Source organism: Triticum dicoccoides, chromosome 5B, assembly GCF_002162155.2.
Source record: "Triticum dicoccoides isolate Atlit2015 ecotype Zavitan chromosome 5B, WEW_v2.0, whole genome shotgun sequence".
Lineage (NCBI taxonomy): Eukaryota > Viridiplantae > Streptophyta > Magnoliopsida > Poales > Poaceae > Triticum > Triticum dicoccoides.
Genome location: NC_041389.1, coordinates 674,121,961 through 674,130,620, shown reverse-complemented (window position 1 = coordinate 674,130,620; position 8,660 = coordinate 674,121,961). Strand labels below are relative to the sequence as shown.

The 8,660-nt window shown below is 41.5% G+C and overlaps 1 pseudogene; it reads left to right on the top strand.

Moving 5' to 3' along the window:
- The first annotated feature begins 200 nt into the window (after positions 1–200).
- On the top strand, positions 201–7,760 carry LOC119310464 (annotated as a pseudogene).
- The last annotated feature ends 900 nt before the right edge of the window (positions 7,761–8,660 follow it).

Here is an 8,660-nt window from a genome sequence, read left to right as displayed (position 1 = left end):
AAGGCTGATGATGAGCCAACCGGCCCTGCCAAGGGAACAAGAATGTAGTAATTAAAAAAAATCCCTATTCTATAGCCGTGTCTTAAAAAGATGAGACTAGTTACGACTAGCCCTTGGCATCATATTTTTTTAATAGGAGAAGCAACCTGAGCACCCGGTGAGCCCAGGTCTTGAACCTGGGAGAGCAGCTTGCACACCCGCACAACCTGCCAACAGAGAAACACTATGTTCATAGCTGTGTCTTTTTCATGATTACTCGTGTCTTGTGACCTCCTAGTCCTAAATAACATGATTGCTTTTGTTTCAAGGGTACTACTCGCCGGACGTAACTACTAATGGGCCGCCAAGCTAGTGCTGCACGAAATGACCTCGAGCATATGCTATCTCATGAAAACGAGCTGCCAAAGGCCTTGACATTATCACTTTTGGAAGACATTACAGATGGTTTCTCTAAGAACCATCAAATTGGCAGCGGTGGGTTTGCAGTGGTTTACAAGGTAACACAACTCTTAACTGCCCTGGGTTGATCTAATAACTCAAGTTGATGCTGACCAGGCATCTTGCACTTGCAGGGAGTGCTTGAGAATGGGACTGTTGCTGTGAAGAAGTTGCTTGAAAGTCTTGATATTCCTGATAATAAATTCAATGAAGAAATTCGTTGTTTGATGAGAGTAAAGCACAACAACATAGTACGGTTTTTGGGATATTGTGCTAACATACAAGGCCAAATGGAAAACTACAATGGAGATTTTGTCATGGCAGATATACGTCAAAGGTTGCTTTGCTTTGAGTATGTACCTAAAGGAAGTCTTCATGAGTATATCAAAGGTAGGATCATGTGGCCTGCAACTTTTGTTTCCATTTTTAATGAATACATTCAAGATTATTAAACTCAAGTAGCCTACGCACGTAGTGAAACTTATGGTGTGGTATTCTTTCATTTATAGATACATCTTCTAGACTTGACTGGATAAAGAGTTATCAGATAATAAAGGGTATTTGTGAAGGTTTACATTACCTTCACCAGAATTGCATTGTTCACTTAGATCTCAAGCCAACAAATATTCTGTTGGATGACAATATGACACCAAAAATTGTTGACTTTGGTCTGTCAAGGTGCTTCGATGAAAAGCAAAGCCAAGCTATTACCGAAAATATGGCTGGAACATTGTAAGTTGGCAAAGCCTCTTGAATCGTTTTTGTCTTAAGTAGAAATTGCACCCTTTTCCTTTTCCCTATTCGCTGACATGTCTACAATTTTTTGAAGGGGGTATATGGCACCAGAATTTCATAGAGGAGACAAATGCATGATCACATACAAATCGGACATATATAGTCTTGGTGTCATAATTATAGAGATGCTTACAGGAAAGAAGTGGTATCCAGGATATCCTGATGTTGATAATGTAAGAACAATATCGACTGTTTCATGACAAAGGCTAGACACCCCCACCCCCCTCAAATAAGGATAAACACAATGCTTTTAAAATAAACATAATTTTCTTTTACTTTGCAATTTTTAGGGCCTTACATAATATCATTTTTCGAAGCATATGTAGTAAAGTATCTCTAAGAAGATAACCTTTATTTCTATCTGTTTCATCAGAACACGAAAGCGCATTTTATATGGTGTTAAGAACCCACATCTAAAATTTGTTTATGCCACCCTTTTTTGGGCTATACATGGCGAAGGGAGTACGGGAAGATAGACAAGACAAAGAGTAATGCTATATCTGATACAATATCCACAAGGATTAAGATATGCGATAATATTATATTAAAGAACATATTTATCTTCTAAATGTGGTTAATAAATGACAAAAAATGGAGGTAATAGTTTTTTTTACCTAGTTAGATAGAACGTTTTTTGTCGGTTTTACATCTCTATTTTCAAGACGCACAATATTGTAGTTGTACTTTATTTATTTTGGTTGTTACATGGGTGGGTGATTTTTTTTTGACTGTAATGGGTGGGTGATTTCGATGTGGTGGAGTACAACCCCTTATTTTTTTGGAGGATATTTCTTGTTGCTTGAGCTTGAATTGATGTGGTCTACGAGTCCATATATTTTGTTGGGTTGTATATTGCTTTGTGAGTACAATAACCTATTCTACAGCAATGTAGATAGCACTTCACAGTTTCTTCTTTGTGATTTTATAAGATGCTCTATTAAAAAAATGTAAGAGTTTACAGTTTAAAACAGTGAACTTGCGCCAAATCAACCATGTCCAACTAGTAACCTGCCAAGCCAAATTCATCATTGGAATATGTCACGATTTTACTGCTAAGATGTGTTGTATAGTTTCATCCTGGTCGCAAAAACAACATCTAGAACTACCTACCCATCTTCGCTTAACCAAATTATCTTTTGTCAAGATCACTCCCTTGTGGAAAAACCACATGAAGATTTTAATTCTAAGCGGAACTTTAATCTCCCAGATATGAAGCGGTCGCGGAATTGGCCCAACATCAATTAGATCCAAATACATAGACTTCACTGAGAAATTGCCATTCGTAACTAGTTTCTAGTGAATGGTGTCTGACTAGTCAGAGAGTTGAACTTCCATCAACTTACGGACCAAGTGCAGCCACGAGCTATGAGAACATCTGTAATTTTGTATGCTCTAACTTAAAATAAGGACGGGTAGGGATTTAATTTCTGCATCTCATGCAGTTTGTTTATTTGCAAGGCGAACTATTGAGGTGACTGTGAAGAATTAAAAATCCAATCCTTCATTATATGTATTAGTTAGATGTGAACTAAGACGTGGTCATGATTACAAAAAGATATGGTTAATACTTTCTAAAGGAAAAAAGACAACAATTATTGGGCATATTATTTTCCCTATGGGGTGGAAAGTGGTGGTTTAGTAGGACGTGATGGGTTGGTGGGTTGGCTTGGGTGTAAAGTAAGATTACTCCTAGTTGTAGAATAGCATCACATATACATACCTAGGCATAATGACACACTTTAAAGCCATAGCAACATAGTAAACCATATTTTACCATTATTTTAGTCTTCTAATTTATTTTTAGTCATAAAATTTTCATACATATCATTATTTCAATTTAAAAGGTTTCTTTTGAGGAATTGGTTGTTAAATGGTATTATTTTCTACATGAGACGTGTTACTGTATTTATGTCTCGGGTACATGATGGGTCACTATAGCTAGGTATGGATTGGGCATTCTTTCTCTTCATATCTAACATACTTCAGTTTTCTATCTAAATAGGTACTTGAAAGTTGGAGTAGTAAGTTAAGGAAATCACAGCAGGACACACTTTTGAAACAGATACGGTTATGCATTGACCTAGGGATAAAATGCACTGATGGTAACCAAGCGAACAGACCAAATACATCACATATAATCAGTAGGCTTGGTGAATCAGAAAATACATGCATTATAACTGTTTTGACTTCTTCAACAGTACCACAGGTAACTTTTTTCGCGAAATTGATAACTGAACTTAATACCAATTTCGAGTACTAAATTAGACATGTAAACTTATGCCTTGAAGGTAGAAAGAAATTTGGAAAATTTGGAGCATACTACCAATAACTTGCTTCTGAGGAGGAACAATGTTCCTTATATGAATGATATTGCCGAGAAGAATGTTACTACTGGGCAAGAGGTAGCTAAGGAACTTCAAGAGGCCCAAGAATGTCTCTATGATAATCCTCATATTGTTGAAGTCAAATCTGTTCCATCTATGTCCGTTGAGGACCGTAACCTTCAAGAGGCCCTCCGGCTCATTAAGGATGATCCAGTGGGAGTAATTGGAATATGGGGTCCAGGTGGAGTGGGGAAAACACGCCTTTTGAACAAAATCAAGAACTCACTTGATGATGACAAGACCTTTAACTATGTTGTGCAAGTGACAGCTTCAAGGGGGTGTTCGGTGGAAAGATCCAAACTGACATTGCATGCCATCTCAATCTGAACAGAGATGGTAATGTGGAATCTCAATCTCGCGTCATTTTTGACTTTCTAAAGAAGAGAAGCTTTCTTGTATTGTTGGATGATATTTGGGGCCAAATTGATCTACAAGCAGTTGGCATACCATATCCTCTTGGATATGCAAATCAAATTTGGAGAAAGGTGGTGCTCACAACAAGATCAAGAAGGGTTTGTGGTCAAATGGAGGTGAGGAAAGATTTGAATGTATCTTGTCTACACGATGATGACTCATGGCAGCTATTCCAGGATAAGGTCGGCCACAAAACTCTTTTTTATAGTCCTCGCATTGAAGCTCTTGCAAGAGAACTTGTGAAAGAAATGAAAGGCTTGCCATTAGCTTTGATAACTGTTGGAAAGACAATGTATGGTAAAACTGATATGGCTGAGTGGGAATATGCTATCCAACATATGAGACGGTCATGTTGTGATAACAATGACCCCCTGGATATGGAAAGAATTGTTTTTAGCCAGATCAAGTTTAGTTTTGATAGTTTGCGAAACAATACTTTGAGGAAATGTTTCTTGAGTTGTGCATTGTGGCCAGAGGATCAACATATTGACAAAGTCGAGCTCGCTCGATGCTGGATTGGCTTGGGTCTAGTGCATGAGTCAGATATACAAAGTTCCTACACAAAATCATATAGTCTGATGGGTGACCTTACAGCTGCATGTTTGTTAGATGGTTGTGGAGAAATGTATGATTCTTTTAAAATGCATGATGTGGTCCGTGACATGGCTTTATGGATCTCTTGTGGCTGCAATGAGAAAAATGGCAAGTGGTTTGTCCGTGCGGGTATTGGCCAGCATGAAACATTTAGCATCCCTTGGAGCCAAGTTGAATCTGTCTCCTTGATGTGGAACTATGCATTAAAACTTCCTCCAGTTGGCTCTAATCCATGCCACACGAGGATGTTATGCCTTGGAAATAACAAGTTGCATGAAAGCATATTAGTTGAAGAAATCAATAAATTTACTTCACTGACAACTCTCCTGGGCGATGCATCTGCCATGCCTCGAACAAGTGGTAATATATGATTGTTCTTCGATGCGGCAAGCGTTTATGAGGCGCCATGGTGATAACCAGTGCAGCGTACAAGACAGTTCGAAGACATTTCCATGCCTCAAGTATCTAAAATTTCTGAGGTGTGAATCACTGGTCGGTATTGGGGATCCTGACGTGACATTTCCATCCCTAGAGCGACTGGTGCTTCATCATTGTCCGGAATTGAATAGGCTTCCTTTCAAGACGGACAACTTACCACAAAAACTGCAGGAACTACAGATTGATGTTGGATCCTGGGAGAGATTGGAATTGGAAGAAGGTGTCAAACCTTTCCTGCAACCCAGGCTTAAATTAGAAAAATAGTAAATACCATGAGCTTGTTTCATGTATGTTTATAGTATCCATGCTTCAATTTACACCTTAGCATGTAGCTTTGATTGATAGGAGTATGTATATGTAATAATTCTTAGCCGACTTGTGTAAAACAAGCTATGAACTAAATGTGTGCAATTTGTTTTCTTACTTTACGATTTTTGGAATTTGCAAGTGCTACCTTTTGAGGGGAACACATCCTTCTGGATTCAGAACTGGCTTGGGTAAATAATTCAGAACTGATAGGAAAACATGGTCTCCTGTTTGCAGCTGATGTGTCCCTTTTTGAGCCGAACTTAGTTGCAGCAAGCAACGAACTAAACGTGTGCAATCTGTTTTCTTACTTCACTAATTATTTTCATGGTTTTTGAAATTTGCAAGTGCTACACTACATTTTGGGTAAATATCTGTGCTATGTTAAGTGTTATGTTTTGACAGGAGCACATGCTTCTCTAGTCTCTGAATCTGTCCAAGCCTGTGGCTGGCGTTGTTCAATCGACTTGTGCAAGCCTCGGAGGTACCATCCTGGTTGCAAATGTGTGGACCGCTCTGGCTGCTGAAGCCTGAAGCCATGTCTTTGCTGGGCACGGTACCACTCAGTTTCAGAATTTGAGCTAGTGTTGGCCTAGTGGTATTTTCACCATGCTTTGAGACCGGGCATAACTGTACTTACTTTGAGAAGGATGCCTTTCCCCGGTGACTATTTTGGCAGAATTTTTTAGAAGACCGCCATGGTTTAATTGTGAGCACGATGTGACCTTCTACTGCCTGAATTTTCAGGCCCAACAGTACAAAAAAATAGGATTGTTCGCTTCACTTTCAGTAGTCAAATCTCTGTACTTTTTTGGCTCCTCTGTTCTAGTGGAACTGCTGTGCATGTTCCACGAGGTACAGTCGTACAGACATCCGGTCCCTTACTCTGGCGTAGCGCGACGGAGGCGAGGAAGCTGAGCACGGCGACGGCGCTGGCGGCGGAGCAGCACAGGTCCACCAGCACCTCCCGCCTCGCCTTGGACTCCGCCGTTTTACTCCACTATTTTTAGGGGATTCGTTAGAGTTGTCCTTATTCTAATTACCTATGCCACCTATGCCGTCAAGTGCGTGTTGAGTTTTGTGGAGGAGCTATGCTTGTGATTGCTCTGTTTCACAACATTTTTTTCTGTTAACTGGGTTTTGTTATTTTGCAATGTTTATCCATTCAAGGAATAAGACTGTAGTTATTGAATTTTTTTTGTACTCATAAAATCAAAAGATTGTTCTTATAGCTGGATCTTGTGGGCCTCCCAAATAATGTTCTTGCTCTTGTTTCAGGGTACTCTCGCCCCACGTAACTGCTAATGAGTCGCCAAGCCAGTGCTTCACGGAATGACCTTGAGCACATGCTATCTGACGAAAACGAACAGCCAAAAGCCTTGCCATTATCACTTTGGAAGATATCACAGATGGTTTCTCTGAGAACCGTCAAATTGGCAGTGGAAGATATCACAGATGGTTTCCGTCAAATTGGCAGCGGTGGATTTGCGGTGGTTTATAAGGTAGGGCAACTCTCAACTGCCCTCAGTTGATCCAAAAACTGAAGTTCATGCTGAAAGGCATCTTGTGACTTGTAGGGAGAGCTTGAGAATGGGATCGTTGTTGTGAAGAAGCCGTTTGAAAGGCTTGATATTCCCGATAATAAATTCAAGGAAGAGATTCGCTGTTTGATGAAGGTGGAGCACAAAATTATAGTATGTTTTTTGGGATATTGTGCAAACATACAAGGCAAAATGGTAGTCTACGATGGAGATTTTGTCATGGCAGATGTACGTGAAAGGTTGTTCTGCTTTGAGTATGTACATAAAGGAAGTCTTGATGGGAACATCAAAGGTAAGATCATGTGGCCTGCAACTTTTGTTTCCATTTTGTCTATCTAACATTACAAATCTGAGTAGGAGGCAACTGAACCGGGCTTGGGACACGGTATGCAGGCCCAAATGGGCAGGTGGATTGGGGATCCCAAGCCTACAGTGGCTCAATAAGGCTTTGCCAGCGAGGTGGGCTTGGTTGCAAAGGGCGGACAGAAGCAGACCATGGTCCGAGTTCTACATCCCTGTGCCGGTGGAGGCTTTGGAATTGGTTCGGACAAGGGCTTACAATACGGTGGGCAATGGCAGATCTACCCTCTTCTGGGAAGATAGATGGATCAATGGCTTGAGGATTCAGGAGATTGCACCGACGGTGCATGAATTTATACCGGATCGGATCAAGAGGTCAAAGTTGGTTTCTGATGCGCTGCTAAATGACAGCTGGGTAGGCGACATCGGCCCCAACTTATCACTCCAAGCGCTTCAGGAGTTTTTGCGGCTGTGGCCGCTGGTCACTGGCCGCCAACTAACAGATGACGTTGAGGACGTGGTGACATGGTCATGGGAAAAGAACGGCTAGTACTGGGCTAGATCAGCTTATGCGACCAGATTTATGTTGTGGTCTCCCCGACAGTGGCGTTCACCTGGAAGTCGAGGGCACCCTTGCAGTGCCGTTTCTTTGCATGGCTGGCCCTCAAGAACCAATGCTGGATGTCCGATCATTTGGCCCGCCGCGGACTACCACACCAAGACACATGCCCCCCTATGCGACCAACACGAGGAAACTATCCAACATCTGCTTGTGGGTTGTGTCTTTGCAAAGCATGTCTGGTATTGGATGGGGAGAATCACGGGCAGGCTAGAATTCGAACCCCAAGATGGTGAAGGCCTCGGCGAATGGTGTTCTAGACAGGATCAAAGCCCAGTGCATTGCAAATCGACTTGGGCAAAATGCCTCCTTGGGATATGGATGTTGTGGAAGCACCAGAACGACATCGTGTTAAATGGTGCCGCACCGTCTCTACCCGCGATTTTGCTTAGAATTAGAGAGGAGGGAATTCTATGGGCGAAGGTTGGGCTCATGAAAGGCAACACCTTGGGTTTTAAGGCGGATGACAGTAGGCCAGATCATGAGGAGGAGTTGTAGCTAGTTCGTCCGGTGGTGTCGGATGATCCCGACATGTAATTATTGTTGTAACCGTGGACTTGGGAGTCTTCCCTTTTCTTCTTTAATGAATGATACGCACACTCGTGCATATTCGAGAAAAAAAAGTATTTCAATCTTCATATATGTCAAATATGAAGATGGATAGGTGGAAACGGCGGCGGTGACCTCTGAGAATGCGTCGGACCGGTGTGTGCCCCATACCCAGTATGAGCCTTGGTTGGGGCCTTCGGCTTTAGATATTAGGATTTGGTGCGAGGTCTATTTGATATTCGGCTCGGGCCGGGGGGTCATCCTCCTTTTCCAAAAAAATAT